Raw genomic sequence first — 17,517 nt, 5'->3', positions numbered from 1 at the left:
GCATGCAGGATGTCAGCTTTCTATGGCCTAATTAAAGAGTACTGTGGTGCAAGACTTGGCAACAAACAAACATTTGCAGGAAGGTTGTACTGTGAGAATACTTCATACTCTGCATGAAGAAGCAAAAGTTGGCCTGCATCACTCTGATTTGCTATGCTGAACAGTTGATTATTAAGATGCTAATAAATGAGAATGAATTGTAGTCTGACAGTCAGAGACAGTACTTTTCATTTTATAAATATAAGCAAGTTTAAACGCTGATGGATTTTGTTCCAGTGAAAGAAAAGATCAGCTTGCAAGGGATGGATAATAAACATTTTGTACCACTCTATTTAGTTCTACGTATCCAATTTTCCTCTGTGTAATAAAAGGTACTTTCTGCACGTTTAAGCAAATAATTAACTGATGAACGTGGGTATTAACACTGGAGCTGAAGGCAAGCCCTTCTAGTTACTTCAGTCCTGGTGTGAAAACAACCAGAGCCTTTTCTAAAACACAGACTGTTGGTTGTGGTGCACTGAGAGCATGGGAGCAAATTTAATATGGTTCCCATTTTTATCTACAAGATGGGAAGCTAATTCTTATTGCTATGTTTATTTGGCTTTTCATCCTCTGTGTTCGCCTTCAGCTATATAAGCAGTGATAGCAAATGCGGAGTGTTGAGGCTTCTTGCTCTTTAGGCAGAAGAAGTACCCATTTGGTTAGTGCTTCTCTCCCCGCGCGGCAGAGGTTTGTCCCCCTGTGGCAACTTTTTGTGGTGTATAGCCCTGGCACTGGTGCTCCTCCTGCCCCAATGCAGAGGGACAGTGAGCAGCCCTTTGCAGCTCAGCAAGTGATGTTTTGGAAAGGTCATTCTTCACATTGGGCAGAGGAGATTCAGCTTTTCTTTGCTGACGGAGGGTCATGTATTATAGGATCTGCCCAAGTCCCTGCCTCGCTCAGGGTCTGTTGCTTTCCTTTACTTCTTTTACTACAGAGGCATCTAAGTTGTGGCTTTTGCTATTCCTGTCGTCTAAAAAACCCCCATGGATTACTCGCAGACAAAAAAATTAATTCATGGCTGTTTATAGTGCTGTATCTCCTGCATACTTTGCTCGCAGTGATGTTGGCCACTCAGCTGTGGCTCTGTCTGGCTGTTGCTAGCCTGAGTTCCATTCCATTGGTGACTCACTCCGGCTGCCTACTTTACAGAAGGATCAATCAATTCACGGGATCCAAAGTGATCCCTTCTCCCATAGGCACTTGCTTGGGGATGCAAAACAAAGGGAAGGCAACTCAGCCAGTTTCAGCTGCCTGGATGGGCAGGGGACAAATTCAGGCAGAGCGAAGGCACAAACATTCTTAAAGGTTTATGGACAAGGAGGCTGCTTTGCTTATGGTGTGCAGTGGTATGAGTTGTTGCATTGGTTAGACAGAGGTGGCTAGCTTCCCCGTGATCCAGGAGAGTTGTTCATCATCAGTTCGAGCGGGTTGCCGTCAGCAGTGCCTGCCTGCGTGGCTCAAACTGTGAGCGCGTGTCCACAGTGCCTCAGGCATTCAGCTCTGGGGAGCGCTTCTCTCTCCTCACTGTGGCACAGCATTTAGCTAGCATTCTTTCTCTCACTTTTATTGGTAATTAATCATTTAGTTAAAACTCTAATTTTTGAGTCTCCTACTGTTAGTGGCCAGACTCCTCATAGTGACATCTCCTGTGACGTGAAACTATGTTCAGGCTTATATACATAAAATACATGTTTCAATGCTGCTCAAATACTGCTTTAACAATCAAAACAACATTTTTATCAAACAGAAAACACTTGACCTTATCCATTGCTAAAAGAAAATAATCTAGTGATGTTCCTAACCCACTTTGCTCCATTTTCATTAAACTCTAGAAATTAAAGCAAGTTTCATTTTCCATTGTAAGGGGTGATTAAAATTTTTCCTCATTTTGAGAAAAGTAAAGCAGTGAAAATTATTAAAGGAGCAGTGGTATATTTCAAATGTTTTTAAAATCACTGTTGAAAAGAGAAAGAGATAATCTTGTGGTCACTTCTAGGGCTCGATCTGTTCACTGGAGTCAAGAGTAACTTTTCCACTGATTATAGTAGTGCCACAGTGGGCAAATATACAGCTGGTTATGGAAGAAGTGAATTGCAGACAGGGAAGCTTCAACTGACAGCACTTCAGAAATGTCCCCTCTAATCAACACGCTTTTTTCCAGCTATCTTTTCACAGCTTATGCATGATGAGAAACTCTTTTTCTCTAAATGAAATAAGGAAACAGAGCAGCTTCAAATGGGTTCAAGTCTTACATATGAAAAACAACAACCCTTTACAATATGGACTATTTCAGACTTGGGAACACTGGTGTGTTGTTTCTACATTTAAGTGTAGGTTATGATGCCAGATCTATCTCCCCACTCATCTTCAGTTTGTCATACATACAGTGATCCTAAGAGATGCAAAAAGCTTTTTCTGTAAAGTTCACTGCCTGATTGGTGACTAAAGATTTGATTTTCGTCATCTTTACTGCTGTATTCTTCAGAGCAATAAATTGTTCCCTATTCTGTAAAGGACGTAAACACATACCTATGTACATAATTGAATGAGGTCCACTCAAAAGACCTTGGCTTTTGAAGAAGTGCCAGAGTTGTCCATGGGACTGTATGGAAGGCCAGGTGTTACGTGATGTGACCAACCCTCTGGGAAATTAGTAATGTACTTAAGTGGTCCAAATTAGTAAATTCACATTTTCACATAACCCTGAGCACACTTTCTCATTTCATCTGGCAGGTTGTTATTATTATATTTAGCAGTTTTGTCTTTAGCTTTTCAAAAACATGAAATCAGATCAGTGTTTGTTAATACATGAATGCCATGTAGCTCTTGCAATCCTGTGTGGTAGGTGGGCAGGATTTCCTTTCTACGCTCTGCCGAGGTGCCTGGACTGCACCTGCAAACATTTAGACACTTCCTTACAACGTACATCTTTATTGGAACTGCTTATTCATGTGAAGCATGTAAATAACGTCAGGGTCTTATCTACAAGCTCGGGGTCTTAGTTGTTAGTATTGCTCTATTTAGCAGAGTAACATTATCTTTACGTATACTTGAGATATAATTTCACCAGAATTTATTGCATTGTTACGTTAACTCCTAGATGAGATTTAGGTTGTGACCTCCCGGCAGGCTGAGGCATGTTACCTGTAATCTTTCACATGCATGCAGTTTATCGTAGGCAGAACTCCTGCTTTCAGATCAGACATATTTTAGGACTCACAATTGATATATCAGTCACAGCATAAAATGCTATCATTCCTGTAGACCAACTGTTTACCAGAGTATAACACAAACTCTCCTCCTGTGTCTCATTTCATCACACTGTTCCACATAGTGATGTTTCAATGTGAAATGAAGTTTTTTCATGCTGTGCTTCTGAGTAGAAAAAAGACAGAAGTACATGTATGATAAATGGCAAAGGTTCCAAGAGAAACCTTGCAAAACAATACAATTTGGAAGCATTACATTTGCTTAAATAATTTAGTACATAAATGGATCTGTTAAAGTTTTATAACCAAATACTGTTTATGTGGCTTTGGGTAGAAGATCGCTTATATTTCCACTGAATCACTTAATCTTGTATCTTATTTAGAAATTAGGAAATACAACTAACTTGAGAGTTGTCATTGTAAAGTACTTTTGGAATCAGTAGCATTAGAAAAGTATACTGTTCTTTTAAATAGCTCCATACAGTTAAGTTTCCCATTAAAAAATAAGTATTTTGAATTTCTCTGAGGTTGAATTCGTTTTCTGTTGGTTTTATGGCAGATTAAGCTGCATAGTTTAAGCAGATGAGCTATTTGATCTCATACACTAATAATGATATTGAGATCTGTTCTTCTCTCAGATACTAAAATGTGCACTGAGGTTGGTGGGATATTCTTGTTTGGCCTTTATTCATAATGTAGTTTTTAAAACTATCACAACATTATTGTTGCTGCGGTCAGGACTGATGCATTCTGAAAATCAGAACTGATGCTACGTGATCTCAGAAGACAGATCATTTGCCAGGATACTCAGAATTAGGGATCATTTGAAACTATAGGTATGTTTATTGTTATTTTCGCCCAGAATGCTGGAATAATGGAGAGTTCAATGTTTGTTAAGAAATCAACAAAGGTCAAATCTCTCTTAGGACTCTTTAATGAAAAATTATATCCAGGGGCCACACGTGAGCTGGAAATCTCATGCCACTTCCAAAGAATGCGTGAGTGCATTTTGTGCCTTCAGACATGTCCACATGTCTAGAGTTTATAAGCAATAAGTGCAGGTATATAAATCCTTAAAAGCAAGCGCATGCCCAAGCATTTTCAAGGTGTAGAACAGATTGACAGAAAAATCCAGCTGATACTGAGTCTCTGCAGGTTTTTTTGTTTGGGTTTTTTTTTTTTTTTCAATCAGGCTTGCTTGTTCTATGAGATGTTCTTTAGCTTGTTGAAACATTCATGATAATAAATGAATGTTAGTTGTTATATACTAATGTACTGTTATATACTAATCCTCTTAACAGAACCATTTTGCTAGAAATAGATCCTGCCCCTCTCCGTTCACTCAGAATTTGGCATTTATAAGAATATGTACCTTGTAGGTATTGTCAACAGCTGACTGACAGGCAAGACCTTTTTCTTGAGCCATGCAAACTCTACAGCTGCTAGTTCTTGCGTGAGGAGTCTTTTTTTTTTTGTCTCTGAGCTTGCTATTTTATGGTGGGAAATCTTTTGCTAGGAATGTATTTTAATGTTCTCATGTAACAACTGAGGAGTCCTAAATTCTTAACTGGGAATTTTTTATAGCTCTCAATTAAGCTTTTAAAATAAAAAGTAAAGGATGTTGCAGTACATGCTGGAAGAACTCAATGCTGTCATGAATTTTCTTAATTAAAAATCTTTTAATGTTTTCCTTGTTTTTTTTTTTTTTAAAAAGCAGTAACTCATGGTAGCTAAGTAACAGCTGTGAAATACAATCTTTTGGTGAAATCAAAGCTGTGAAATAGTGTAAAATACAAAAAATCTATAGTAAAAAATATGTACTTTTATTTGAGATGGTCTATAGCTTTTCCACACAAATAGTCAGTGCAGGTTAGTGTTATGGAAAGATCCAATAATGATATTTTCAAAAAGAATTCGACAATACAGACTTATAAAAAGAAAAAACAATAAAGTGCTGAAATTTCAGTAAGGAAGAGAGAGGTTTATTCACACTAAGGACCTTATTTCTTGGATAATTTTCGTTTAACTGCATGGAAAGAAAACCAGTAGAAAATATACTGAAGTTTGTAAAAGCTGTATGTACAACCCCCCATTCTGATGATGTAAAGCTGTAGGAAATTGTCAATGTCTAATTTCTTGTTATGAGGCATTTATGCAGAACTATGACTGCAGACATAAAAATCAGACTGGAATGACATTTACCTTTAAATGTTTCTAGTGAAAAGACTGATTTATTAGATGACCACTTTCTCTGACATCAGGTAATAAACACTGATGTATTAATCATGTAATTTAATATTTATGCTATTTGTTAAAGATAGCTATGATTAAAATTGTTGACATTTTATTAACTATGCCTTAATAGTAACTAAATGACTTGTGGACCCCATGTGAGAGCATTTGGTGTAGTGCATGGTCTGTCACATACAGAAGATAAAATGAAAATGCTAAGCGTATCTATTTTGCTCACTAGAAAGCCTGAGAAGCATGAATAGCCACTTGTACTCAGAGTTCAATATTTCAAAAATTCTTCCTATGTAGGAACAAGACAACCATGCTAAAACAGGAGTGGAACTTAAATGGAATTAGAATATTATGTTAATAAACAAACTGTTCAGCGTCCAGGCAGGTAATATTAACATCTTTGAGCTTGAAGTCGATTTTTAAAAACTATGCATACCACCTGATATAACGCATACGCAATCCGATACTTATACATTGATTTGCATTGTTTACAGTTTTTACAGAACTATTGGACTCAGGGAAAAAAAACACCTCATAATTATACTTTCAGATATTGCACCGTTTGCATGATATTTTTTTAATTCCAGATGTTTTTCCATCTGGATGAGGTTTGAAACCCAAAGATGCGCCCACTAGTACATATGTGACTACAAATGAATAATATTTACTTGGCATGCTACTTTTATTTATTCATCATCATCAGCTTCCTACATGCCCTTCATAAAATGAAAATAAGACCGGATTAGCACACAAATCTGTTTTCATTTCTTTCATTCCATCAAAGAAACCCCAGATCCAGGCAGAAAACCTACTGTGACAACGTCAACTAAAGCTCATAGATTTTGTTATTTGAATTAGCTCTATGCTCTGAGCCACTGGAAATTTGTGCATGAAAAGTATCCAAAAATTGTCAAGGTACATTGAATGATGCAGAATCTTGTGTTTGAAATACCAGATCACTAACGTTAGTTGGCTAAGATTAGAGCCAAAGATGAAGTGTCTGAAGACCAGAGGAAGCACTAAGTTGAAAGAGCAGAAATTGTATCATTCTCCTCAATTTACTGGAGTGCGCCTTCTGATTGTTAGATTTACAGTCTGGTCTTCTTGGATCCTCATCTGTTTCTATTTACTCTGATAACAGCAAACCCCAAGAATGCTATATTAATCTGCTCCTGGCAAAAAGTTTCTCTCAGCTGCCACTCTTGCCATGTGCATTTGTGATTTTTGTCACCGAGAGTGAAGCTTATTGCGGGCTGTGTGTTTGAAGCTTATATTTTAAAGACTTCATAGGAAAGTGCAGAATGCACCCATCTGCTGAGGTCGGTCTGTCCTCCAAAGCGCAAATTTCACTTGCGCTTTCTGTCCCTCTTCATTCAACTCAGCTTGAATGAAGATTTCTCTCCTCTCTGCTCTTCCTAGATTACACTGATTTGGAAGTAGACACTTGTGTAGATCAGGTCTTACCTCTTCACATATTAATCAATTACAATTAGCCATCACATGTAAACAGGTCCCTTTAGTTTCGAGAGTGAGGAACTAGACTAGCTGTTTTCAGGGAAGTGTCTTTCCAAGAAACAGCAGTTTCGAAGGAAGTGTAAATCAGTGAGACAATCCCACTGTAAACTGTGGCTAGGAGCTGGTGAAAACCACTCTTGGCACAAAATGTCCGTTGGAGCCTTTAGCACTCCCTTGAGCTGGCCTGAATTTCTTGGATACTGGTAAGGAGATGAAGTGGGTTCAGTCGTGACTGTCGGTGAAAGGGGATTTTTTTTTTTTTTTTTTTCATGGACTGGAAAAGTGGTGCGTCTAAATATCCTGCACCAAAGGCTGCTTTGGGCAAGTCCTTCTGATACTTGAGCACTTTAGGGAAATTTTGATTCTATTAAGGTTGATGGGAGCTTGCTACTGCCTTCAGCAGAATCCAGATTTATCCCTAGGCATTAAATGCTCCACAGCGTTTTCGGCAGTTTAAAAGCAATAGATATATTCTTCTGGTTCAGATATGAAGTAATTTACACAGAATTAAACCACAGACTCAAAATTTCCACTGAATGTAAGTAGACAAAAAAGGGTTACGTATTTCATTGCAAGATTATATGTGTGCAGAAGAAAAAATATAGCCCAGACAGAGTAACAGAGGATCACCAGAAAGAAGTTCTTATCAACAAAATAAGGAATGTTATAAATTATTCCCTTTAGCTTGAAATTTCACTAGAAATATGTCACCAGTAACAGCAAAAATATAATACAGTGATTGCAGTCTGTAACAACTTCATAAAACATCATATTAAATTAGAGAAGAGGACACAATAAAAACATTAAGCAATTAGTTCTAAAATTCTTTAAAGAGTGAACACCAGGCTTAAAATCCCCAGGTCTGTACAAGATCAAAGAAAACGGCAAGGGTCTTACTGAGAGTTGATCTCTTTCTGAGTTGGTAGTGGTAGAATGAAACTTTGATGTTTTATATACTTAAAGACATAGATTAAAATATTTTAATGAAGGTAGAAATGAACTCTGAAGTGGCCAGCCTTAGTAAAAATTGTACCGCGTATGGTTCTGTGCTTGACTTGCTTACCAACATATGCTTAGTTTAAATTAGAACTGCAGTATCCAAAGATCTGAAGTGAATGAACTCACAATTACGTTCTCTTCTTTTAATTTGGTCTTGTTGATCCTTTAGGCTCTTTTAAAATCACAATGGCAAAGATTAAAAAAAAAATCGAAGGTCTTGACCTTTTATGGGTCTATGAAAAAAATGTAGAGTTCATAGCTGGGAACATGATCATTTTGGTTGAGGTAAATTGAAGCTGACAAGGGGACAGGCTCAGAGGGAGCAAAGCCCACTCTTCTGTGAAAATCAAGACCAATAAAAATATTTCTGTGTTGAAAATACATATTTTTATAAATATCAATATCGATTCACTGCGTCCCTCAAATGATACAAGATTCAGCAAACCTGAGTAAATGGTGTAAAAATTGTGACACCAACTAGTTCATTATCTTTGCGAATTAATGAAAATATAAGAATTCTTATGTATAAGGTTAGGCACCTCATTTTAGAACCTTGGAACGGAAATACTGACATGTTGACCAGTAACACCCCTTGTTCACACTGAGTAGCATGTGGTCATTGAAAACCACAGCTTGAATTTTCAAAAAAGAAAAACATTAAAAACGACTAAAAGGCAACTGAAACTGCTAAAGCAACGCGCAGTGCAAGAGAAAAGAGCCACTTGGCTTTTCAAAGAACCAAACTTCTCTTACAGTCTTTCCTCCAACAAATTGAACAGAGCTGGTCATTACTAGCCAGGAGAGGTGATGTGGTGCAGCATTACCAGGGTAGCACACTAGACCTGTGCTTGCAACTCATTCAAAGGGTTCCTTTTCCCTCAGAGGCTGTGGTCAAATTCATGGAATACGGGTCTCGCCTTGCTCCAGGCTTGCGGGTTTCTCCTTTCTGGGTCCTCTTGGCCAGCCCCAACGAGGAGCCATGCATGCTCCCCAAGGGTACCCTCTAGAAGAAACGACCACATGAATCTGTAGATTCTTTGGGCCAGGAACTCAAGGAGGTTTTACTTGTACAGTGGTTTCCATACCTAGCAGTAACAGCTACATCCTCATAAAATGCAGCACTTAAGATGGTCAAGGAAATAGTCGCAGCATGACAGAGAGAGATTACAACTTCATTTTCGGTCCCATCCAAAATTAACATGAAATGATATTGCCAAGCAAAACAGCCTCAGCACTTAATTTGGGGCATTAGTGATGCCATTATGAAATATGAGCTGCTGATTCTCATCCTGCCTCAGAAGCTTTTTATGCTTCCCAGATCAGCTTGCTTGGTGAATTAATCAGATGAAAAAGGCTCAGTTCGCCTGCACGAGAAACTGAAAGGATTGTCTGATGGCTTATGAAGCTATGTGATTTGTTTCATGGTGTGGAGACACTGAAAGAGAATTTTTATTAAAAAAAGGGGTCTTGGAACACAGTCCTGCATGTGGTCAGCTCAGTGGGGTATCGTTTGAAGCAGAATGTGAACAAGTAGAATTGAAATGGAGGGATCTTTGAAGAGTAATGAAAAAGGGGCTTCGGTTGCCAATAAAACAACTGTTTGGGATACTGAAGGGAGATTCCTCAATCATTTAAAATAATTTTGCTCAAGAAATTTATTGTAATTTTTTTTCTCTTGGGGAACAGGGGAATAAAAGGTAGATGAACTCTTCAACAACATGAAGCATGTTTCACAACTTCCTGGAGAATTTGCATGTGGTCATAATTTTCTCATAGCAACTGCTCTTCACGAGCAGTTTCTTCCTTCTTCTTTGCCTGTTTATGCTTTAGCAATCCTGGTTTCAACTCTGCTGCAGGCCTTTACTGCCTTCTCTGGTTTCCACAGAAGGGCTGGTGGTGTCATGGCACAATGCCTAAAATGCTGAATGATGCCCAAAGAATATGCCTTAAACCACACAAACAACAAAAGATATGCCTTGCTCCCCCTGACTGGTCAGGACTTGGAATTTCACTCGTGGTTTACCTTCTCCTCTTTATCATGAGCCCAACCTCGGAGCTCTAGAGTAGGAGGGAAGGCCCTGTAGAGTATTAAAACTAGAGGGTATACAACTGTTTCACTCAAAATCTGTGTAGTTTTAAGACTGAGGATCTCAGCAGCTTGAGGGACCTCCTTTTCCCTCACGTGGGGCCTGCCTGCTTCTTGTTATTCCCTCTTCATGTGTCTTTTGGGAGGAGGAGTTGAACTCCCTCCCATAGTAAGTTATCTGGGTTGGGTACTCAAATTGAACTGTCACACTAGCTAACAGCAATATTTACTGCACAGAAAAAAAGTCTTGTTATTTGTAAAAATATACATATAAAATATTTAAATTTCCACACAAGTTTTTTTATACATACACATGAATTACATATGTATGTATAGATTTACAAATAAGTGATATCACTTAGCTTGAAATAAATATGGTCATATAAAAATAAAATAATGGGGTTTTTTAGGTAGCAAAGATATAGGTTTCCTGATTTCTCAAAATTTTTCATATTTGCGATTGCTTTTCCATACACTGGGTTGGTTAAAAATGCTGAAATTACAATCTTCTGTGTTGAGCACTCAAGCCAAAAAAATTGCTGACGTTACACAAGTTTCTGTATATGTTTTGGAAAAGCTTTATTTTGTTTTCTGCTTTCTTCAGTATATATGTATTTAGTTTTAAAATATAAAAATTGATTGGACTTTGTTTCTTTTCTCCTCCTCTTTGCTTAATTTCCTAATTTGAAATATTGAAAAAAGGATGTTTTTGGCATCTATCCTAAAATAGTTTGGGATGAAAGATTTATGCTCCTGTTTCACAAACAGCTTTGCTTAGAACAAACAAACATTTCTCTGGAAAACAAAACAAAACAGATTCCCCTCCAACCCCAGCAAGACTATTCTGAGACGTCTCCAACTCGCCCTTTGGAAATCTTCACAGAAGTGCCTCCAAATCACCACAACATCAGCAGACCACTGAGAAGCTGGGAAATTGCAGCCTAGTCTGTTCTTTCTTCACTTAGAACATACACACAAAAAAATATGGTAGGACTCCGTCGTCAGTCTACGCTGATATTTATTTTAAATGCATGAGGAAAGGGGAGAAGTGAAGCTTGGATGACAGGGCACTACATCAGTCCTGCCCTGCCAACATCTTTCTTCCAGACATGTTTGAAGGTTTTAGCTTTAGTTCTTTTCTAAATTACACTATGGCAATATGGTACTTCTGCAAGTTTGCATCCTCTGGGGATGTGTGGTCAGTAATTAACAATGCACAACAATGCACAGTAATCTAGGAGAGAAAGTTAAGAAGAACACCTCATTCAATTAAAACTTGGCAAGGCAATGCAATTATCCGTCCTGGAGTTTTGCCAGGATGCAGGAGCCTGTACCTTATCACCTGAAAAAAAGCGATGTGGGATGTATAATCGGTATAAACCTCTATAAACTGTTGGGTTTTAATTAATTTTTTTACAGCAGCATTTGGAAAGTAGAGAAGCAACACAGCTTACAGGGCTCTGGTGAAAACCAATCCATTTCTTTTTCATAACCTCACCAATAATTTCAGAGACTGTTGTCCTCAGATAAAATTAAGTCAAGCCCCCTGTCCAAAAGTTAATCTAAATCTTCTGTCTTCCTGTCTAATTGTACACCTATCGATTTAGGTATAGCACCTCAATATGCCTTGGGATGAGGCTCTTTCCATGGGGAGTACAGTACATGGTTTGCCAGGACACCGTATTGCTTCATTTTATACTCACCCTGGCTCAGACCAGCTGAAACAACTGGGACTACCATGTCCCCTTTGCTCTGCCCCCACAGTCTTTACTGTAGCCCAGAGGCCTTTGCACATGGCAAAGGTTAAATAGCAAAGAGTGGTGTTCTGAGCTCATTGCCATGGGGGGTACTTTTCCACTGGGAAGGCCTTTTTCTGCTCGTCAGTCTGTCTCAAGATTGACACCGTACTCCTCATCCCTCCTACCTCCTCGCTCATCTGTGCCAGTGGGTACGGTACTGACAGAGCTGCACGTGCGCTCCTCCGGCTGATCAGGCAAAACACCATTGCGATGAGCAGGAATTCATCTGAGTAAACACTCTAGTCTTTCAGGCATCCCTGATAAAAGCTGATCACCCAAATGATACCCTGAGTCCATATTTGTGAACAATTTCTGTCTTTCCCCTTTGCTTTTCATTGCCAAGAAGAATTTTAACTTTGCTGCCTGCTGCTGTTGCTTGTGAATTACCCTTGAACTTTGTTTAGTGTTGAGGGAGTAGCTGCTTTATCTCTTTCCTAGATGCAGTTTCCCTAGGGACTGAAATCCACACATTCTACCTGAAGCAACAAATGTGTTTCACGTATCTACTTTTTTCCCTTTCCAATGACTTTTGGGCACTCAAGGGTAAAATTTCAAAGCAGGGATCAGTCTGTGCATAACTTACGATTTCCTAATGAAATATATGTTCTGCTCTCTGGCTTACTACTTTGAAACACACGATAAAGACAAAACTATGTTAAACAAATATTTACTAGCATGAAGGCAGCCTGGTGAAACACAAACTTATGCGGGGAAGTGAATTATGCATCTAATTATTGTGGCTGGTTTCTGCAGGTTGAAAGCTAGAAATCATGGTACCTAATTGTCATTCAGACTAAAAATTTCTTGGCAAAAAAAAAATTAGCTATGAAATATAAATTTTAAGATAACAAATGGAGGTTCCAATGTAAGACCGAAAGTGGTGTGCTTGGGTTGTCCTGCCTGATATCTCATAAGAAGCTGTGGTTGGAGAATGGGGTTAGAGGATGAAGGAAGCAATGAAGGGAGTAGGGGGCAGAAGAGGCAGCTGAAACATCCTCAAGAGAGATTTTAGCATAAGTGCACCTATGAGAAAGCTAAACTCAATAGGACAGTCAGAGAACCGCTGAGTATCCAGAGGTCAAACAAAAAATTTGCTTTCCTCCATCTGAATGACGGGCTTTAATCCCTCCCTCTGTAGGATTCAAACTGGGTATTGAGCAGATTTTTGAGGTCAGCCTGTGATCTCCAGTGTTTCTTACTGGCAACAGTGAGGGCCAGAACCTGTCTAGAACAGCCTGAAAAAAAGTATTATTTCAAAGGAGACAATGCTCTTCCAGACTTTTGCTAGTAGCCAAAAGAAAAGTGAGTGTCACTTCCAGAAGTTATTAACTTCCTTTTGTGTAAGTCTTTCAATGGTCAGTGGATACTCTCTGGGTCTAGAAGGACCAACAATAAGAATTACTGAAGTAATTCTATACAGAAGGTCTTTATAGCCTTCTCTGTTTCCGTATAGACAAAAAAAGGGAGTATCTAGGATATAGATGTCAAAATTATGTGGAAATCAAAAGAATTGTACTAGCTATGGCAAATTGTATACTGCAATCTTATACTTCTTACAGAACACGTATTGTCATAAGAGTGGAACTGCTGGATGTAATAATGTTGTTAGTAGTGTGCAAGGGAATTACAGTCCCAAATTCTCAGAAAGTATAAGTGTATATAGCTATTTGAAGGTAGTTAGATTTGTATTGCTTTATACCAGCTAAATATGTAGCCTTCTGTATAACAAGTATGGGTGAGTGAGGGATTTGCATTTTTTTAACTGACTCAAAACAAAAAAGATCAGAATTTCTCTCTGAGAAACTACAAAGAAAAAAATATCTATGACCTTCCAGAGGATGTTGGGTAGCTCGATCAATGAGAGAATAAGAAGAAATAGGTTATGACCTCGACAAAGGAAATGAGCCTTGGTGAAAGCTTTCACTAATGCTCACTAATACTCAGGGAGTACAAGAAACCTGATGTCAAAACTGATGAAAGTTTTGATGCTATAGAAAGATGCAGTGAACACTTTATGCTGCGGAAGAAGCTGAGAACTGATTTTAGCAGGCAGAGTTGATGATTTCACACAGTTCTACTTCGCATTTATGATCAGATCTGTCTTTGAGGCAGTTCTCAGCTTATCATATCAGCCTAAATCCGTAGGGAAAACACATCTTATTTTCCATATTTCTTGGATACCTTCCAGTCTGTAAAGATACTTGTTTATCCATAGCCAAACAGGGTGCTGAAAAAAATAGGAGCTAAATAGTGGAGAATTGTATCAAATGAGAGTATTACACACATGGCTTCTACCAAAATTTCCTCAAATCTTGAAAAAATCCTGCACATAATTCTTAACAGCTTTGGCTTGTAAAACGGCACTTCCTCTGCAGATGACAGTAGATTTCATTAATCTTGGCAGTATTAAAGAGCAATATTTTAAAATAAATTAATGTTCTGGAACACTTTCTTCCATGAGCTCTGCATAAACAGACTTTCTTTCAGTAGGATTCCTCTTTCCACTCTTTAGTTTCAATAAACTATTTTAAAGAAGGGAGAGGGGGAGTAGCCCAACCTTAATTGTGCCATGGCTTCTCAAAGTTAAGAAACACCCCTTTCTTTACTGCCTTTCTTTCAAGTGAAGAGATATGAAAGGCAAGTCATTAAAAGCTTTTCCCTTGTTTTCCTCTGAACTAAGCTAATTGGGAGAGAAACAGTAAGAAGTTGGAACAATTGTCTTAAAGCTTTGAAATTTCACTTGTTTCCTTTGCCGAGAACTTATACACTTACAGTTCTACACAGTGCCCAGACTGTGCCCTGCTTTTTGCTTTGTAACAATGCATGAAACTGTTTGTTTGACATTTTGATGACAAACACTGGCTACCAATGCAGAAGGTAGCAATCGGTTGGCAAACCCATGACAAAGCAGTGCCGTCGCGTTTTGTGGTCAGTGGCATTAAAAAGGCAGTGTTTCATTTATTGTCTTCCTACGTGGCTTTTGTTAAATAAAATTACTGATTGAATTAGAGCCTGTTTAGTTAAGAGCCAAATAGCGGAGCTAACTCACAGGTGATGTAGGTGGTGCTGAGGGTGAATGGAGAAATAGGATCTAATCCGAGTTTTAGGAATGGTAAATTATTCACTTTTCACACTGTCTATGGAGCTCCAGGGCAGGTCTAGCAATAGACGATGTAGGTTTCTTCCAAAAGAAACAGACATTTTTCTGTGTGGCTGGTGAAGTTGAGAGCCCCTGGCCACGCTGGAGGCTTGTGAAATGAAATGGAGGAGCTCGTGCGTAAAGGGGAGGGGGCTGCACAGATTTGTTTCTCTCACCCTTCACCCAGCTGCAAAGTGGAAGCACATTAGCTCTGCTGTCTGGGCCTTCCACTCCTATAAAGGCTTGTGTGTCAGGATTTGTTGCACAGTGTGAAAACCAACCATTAAACCAGCATACTTGTTTGTCAGTGAGCTGATATTAATTAAACTTGCTCAATTTGCAGTAATAAAATAAAATAAATTTTTCCAAGTGCCAGAGTTTTAAACACAGTCTAGCATCTGAAAAACATCTTGTTTGTTTTGGACTCGCGCATCCCCACCACGGAGCTGGAATTTTGCTAACAGCTCCTGATACGTGAGCCAGAAGGGAGCGCAGCTCGCTCTGCCCTCGCCGCGTCGCCTTTCCCTGGTGCTCACACATGATTAAGGACATAAAGGTACATGTGTCGGTAAGTCAGACAGACTTTAAACCCTCACCTGGGGCTGATGTATCGCACACGCAGGCGCCGCATTTCATCGTCTTCTGCCTGATCAGAACCACGGTTTCAGGCGAAGTTTGTGTTTTATGTAACATTTAATATCTTGGTCGTTGCCAACTGCAACGGGGTGAAACATTGTATACCAACTGTCAGCCTCATGCAAACGTTTAAAAAACAGATGCTAAATCTTTGAAGTCATTGTTAAGTTTAATAGCTTCAGAAAATCATTACTCAAATCCATTCCCTAAGGTCTTTTTGTCAAGTTCCAGAGGACCTAAACTTAAAACAAAACAAAGCAACCCTCCAAGAATTTATCTGGCAATTAAGAGGATTTTTGCTAAAGTTTTTTCTGTGGAATTAGAATCTGACAATTCCTCGAAGCTGTATAGCTAAGCCCTATCAGGGTATTCTGAAGGCTCATTGAATAGTCTCCAAAGTGCCTGCCAGTCATAAATACTGCATAAAAATGCCAACCGCCATAGTTTGCATTTTGTGCACATTCCCTCTAGACTATAGCAAAAGTGCAATGTGGTAATGTGTGTAGCTAGAAACTACGTGGTGGCCTCCGTCTGCTAACACCGATGCCAATTGCTGACCTTGCTGAAGCTGCAAACCCAGCAGAAAAAAAAAAAAGTAGCCTGAAATGATTGATCAGTGGCTCCTAATGGCATTTTTGTCAATATCCAGCTGATTTTCCTGTTGCTCTTTCTTACATATTTATACTATTCACAGTCTGGCAAAAATTTACAAAAAAGTATCCAAGTGATGGTTTCACAGCAGGTGCTGGATCAAACAGGTCTTGTTCTTTGCCCCCTTGGGAGGCCTACATGGATCACAGGAATCCTGATACTGCCCTTCAGATGACCTGTAGTAAAACTGCGGAAGATATGCTCAGTTTCTTCCAATGAATAAACAAAGCGTACATGAAATATTTGTATAAGTATGAATAGGGGATTTATTTTTCTATATATACTGCTTGCCTATGTAGTTGATTGAAAATGGCATGAAGTAAATCTTGCCTAATAGATACTTATATAAGAATTTTATTTAAATGTCCAGCAGTGTAAATGTCAACATTTGCACTTTGATCGTACCATGAATATACTGGTTTCAACTGGATAGGGAGGGGAAAAAATGACAAGAAAATACGTGGGCTTTACAAGGAAAAATATATAGTGGGCTTATAAAATGCAGTTTGAGAAAGTCTTAGTAAGCTTCAAAGACCAAGACCAAAAAGTACTCTGTAGACTTTGGATTTCATCCACTGCTCTTAGCTTCAAGCTGCAAGTTAGAAACTAAGACAGACTTTTCCTAACATATTCATGTCATGTTTAGGCAATGCCAAATTATTTCTCATCAGAGCTGAGATTTATTGCAGCTGGATTGTGATCTTTTGACTGTGCAAACAATGAGCCTGAGGTGGCTGTCCTTTCCAGTGTCATTAAAGTCTTTGTCAAGAATCACAAGAATCAGAAATCTGGAGGTGGACTGAAGAAAAACACAGATGAATATTCAACATGCAGCAGACTGAAAAGAGCAAACTGGAGCACACTCATAAAGCTCACAGAAGAGAAGTTAACCATCTGAGCAGAACGCCTCAGCCTTGCAACAGTGTTGGAAAATCATAAAATGGACCATTAATCCATTTGCACGATAAAAAAAAATGTAAAAAAAGAATTAGAAATAGTACTGCAGTGAGCCATGATTATTAAAATGCTACGTGTGCTGCCATGCATGCACTTTTGCAATAAGTATTTCTTACGTTTGCTCCGAGTCAAAGTGTAGCCGTCCCAGCTTCAGGTAAAAGTGGTGCGAAGTATCACGTGAAACCCTGATTTTCCTCCCCGAAAGATGGCACCATTTCTGGCGCAGTTTGAGGGGCCCAC

This window comes from Charadrius vociferus, unplaced genomic scaffold, assembly GCF_000708025.1.
Source record: "Charadrius vociferus isolate BGI_N301 unplaced genomic scaffold, ASM70802v2 scaffold650, whole genome shotgun sequence".
NCBI lineage: Eukaryota > Metazoa > Chordata > Aves > Charadriiformes > Charadriidae > Charadrius > Charadrius vociferus.
The sequence above is the reverse complement of the archived record's forward strand: the minus strand, read 5'-3'. Positions refer to the sequence as shown.